This window comes from Pseudoliparis swirei, chromosome 5 (genome assembly GCF_029220125.1).
Source record: "Pseudoliparis swirei isolate HS2019 ecotype Mariana Trench chromosome 5, NWPU_hadal_v1, whole genome shotgun sequence".
Taxonomy (NCBI): domain Eukaryota; kingdom Metazoa; phylum Chordata; class Actinopteri; order Perciformes; family Liparidae; genus Pseudoliparis; species Pseudoliparis swirei.
The window spans coordinates 10618221-10621264 of NC_079392.1; the positions used below are offsets into that span (position 1 = coordinate 10618221).

The 3044-nt window shown below is 38.3% G+C and overlaps 1 long non-coding RNA gene across 1 annotated transcript; it reads left to right on the plus strand.

Moving 5' to 3' along the window:
* The first annotated feature begins 312 nt into the window (after positions 1-312).
* On the plus strand, positions 313-2841 carry LOC130194535 (uncharacterized). Its single transcript, XR_008831869.1, has 3 exons — positions 313-572; positions 676-783; positions 2718-2841. It is a non-coding gene; the product is annotated as an uncharacterized LOC130194535 (long non-coding RNA).
* Positions 2842-3044: the final 203 nt, after the last annotated feature.

The following is a 3044-nucleotide window of genomic DNA, read 5'->3' on the forward strand; positions in this document are numbered from 1 at the left end:
GCACAAAAGTTGAAACCAAGAAAAACAAGAAGCAACTTTCAGTGAACTTGAGTTCCTTCAGAGGTAAAGTTATATATATATATATTTTTTTAATTTCCTCATTCAGAGCTAATGACTGTATATAGTGTTTGATTATGAATTATTGTGTTCACAAAGGTGTTTCTTCCTGATCAATCCAGAGAAGGGCACAAAAGTTGAAACCAAGAAAAACAAACTTGTTATATCTTGCCAGAACAAACTTTTCAGATAAGCAAGGTAGGTAAGCTACTAGGAGGGACTTTGCAGAGCTTGTTGACTAACCATTCATTTGATTTAATAAAGCTGTCCCTAAGGAAAATTCAAGCCTTTGTTTCAGTGCTTTTGTTGTTTTGTGGCATTTCTAAGAAGAATCTCCTTTTAAGGTAAGTAAATTGCACATATATGTAAATATTTAAATTAGTAGAAGAGCAGTTTGAACAGGTAATTAAGACAATGTACTCTTATCTTGTAACATTTAATGAATTTGCCCTTGCCACCTTTCAGACATTGCATTCAAACTTGAGGTGCTGGTTTTCATGACACGCAGGAAAACGGTAAGATTCTAATCCATTTATATGCCAAAAGCAAGCAGGTTTATCTTTTTTATTTTTACTTTTAAATATTTTTTTTTGTCATTTGTGTTTTATTGGACAACAGAAGTAGAGAGAGAGAGAGACAGGAAACACAGTGGATTGAGAGGGAATGATCTGCAGCAAAGAGCCCACGAGGAATCAAACCTTTGTAACGATATACAGGCTTAACCAGGTAAGGCATTGTTTTTGTTTTTGAGTGTGAATTTAGCCATTTCATATAAATTTACTAAGTCAAAGTTGATGCTTTGTTTTTTTGTCCTCCGCTCATTCTTTATCTCCTCGTTCTTTATCTCCTTGGTTGTGTCTCCTTACGACGACACAACCACTTAAAGTAGTGGTTCTCAAACATCTTTTGTAAATCACATCATTTTGTGACTCCATCTGTGCTTTTATAAATACTAGAATAAAGAAAATATCAATCACTTTCAAGTAAACCAGATTGCTCCATCAGACCTTTAAAAATTGCAATCACTAGAACAATGAAAATAAAGTTATATTTGAGGGGAAAAAAACTAATATTTAGTTACAACTTAATAGCTTATTGTTGAAACTAAGATATAGCTGTCTGCTTTTCATGCAACATATTTTTCGATGCTCTCTGTCTACTGGTGTGAGTGTGCTCTGTGCTCAGTGCTCACCTGTGTGCGCGCACGTGTCAGTGCACCCCCCTAATATAATGGTAGGGGAAACACTGCATTTCATTTCTAAGACATCTAGAGATGCACCGATCAGGTTTTTGGTGCCGATCACCGATCACTGAAATCAGTATCTGCCGATCACCGATAATACCGATCACCGATCACTGAAATCAGTACCTGCCGATCCGATAATATCGATCACCGATCACGGTGTCGATTGAAGCATTCTATTTATTGTGTAGCATTATTGCCTAGGACTATGAGGAAATACATACAGGACTGTCTCAGAAAATTAGAATATTGTGATGAAGTTCTTTATTTTCTGCAATGCAATTAAAAAAACAAAAATGTCATGCATTCTGGATTCATTACAAATCAACTGAAATATTGCAAGCCTTTTATTCTTTTAATATTGCTGATTATGGCTTACAGCTTAAGAAAACTCAAATATCCTATCTCTAAATATTAGAATATCATGAAAAAGTATACTAGTAGGGTATTAAACAAATCACTTGAATTGTGTAATTAACTCGAAACACCTGCAAGGGTTTCCTGAGCCTTGACAAACACTCAGCTGTTATAAATCTTTTTTTTTACTTGGTCTGAGGAAATATTGTAAACCGGAAGTTGTCACTTAAATCCTTCCGCTAACTTTATCAAAACACTCGCGCGCTCCCGATCGAATGCGTTTACCGTGAGCATCAGTCTGTAGGGGCAGACATGTGAGAGTCGGCTGAGTCGACCCAGAGATTCAACTCTGGGGACAGGGACGCCGCTCGGTGGTGAGGATCCCCTCGTGGACCTCTCACTCTCGCCGGGCGCATCGTCTCCGTTGCGGTGCGCGGCGATTAAAACGTCTGATAGTTCTCGCAGATGTTACGTCATCTGATCGGCCGTTTTGAGAACGCCGATCAAAACCGATAATGGGAATATCGGCCGATATGGATCGGCGCCGATCAGATCGGTGCATCCCTAAAGATATCTATCTTTCCCAAAATCAACCCTAAATAGATATAAGAGTACGGACCACTTGTGTGCAAAGACACAGTTGCACGTACTCTTATGCTCATTTAATGGTAAATGCAGGAGGGCATTGGACTGGATCTCCTTATTAACAAAAATCTTACTGTATGGCGGAGGCAGATATAATATCTTTTGTACACTGAGTATTTAAAAAAAATTCCAGGATCCGGACTCAGGCAATCAAGACTATCATCACGTGAAACAGTCGAGGCATCTGTGTTGGCTGCAAGATGACAGAAATTAAACACATGTTGATGCCTTTGTACTAAAATGTGTCCTTTTTTAACATTCAACCTGACTCTTATTAATTTTGATTAACTATAAAAGTGTTCAGAGTGCTGGTTTCTTCTAGGTCATTGAAGCTCAGTTTAACACCAGAAGGCAGTGAATGTTTCTCTGCTCGAGGACTGCATCAATCTAACTTTGCCTTTGTTTTTGTTTTGAGGCTGCAGAGAGGATCCTCCCAATCCACAGTGAAGATGGTCAACATGCGAGTCCTCAAGCAGAACTTCCTGAACAGCTCAGCTTCCTGAACTGTGTGTCCGTGTGAGACCCGATGACTCGTTATGATCAAGTGGCTAATCTTTTCATGTTTATTCATGGATATACCTTCATGTCCACATGCTGTTTCTTCAAGATCTCAACAATGCCTTGTGAGTATACGGTTAAGTTATTGGATCAGTGCAACCTGTTTCTCACAGAATGTTAGTTTCTTAAGGTTTATCAACGATGGTCTGAATCTTGATTTACAATAGGCGTTATTTGATATTTC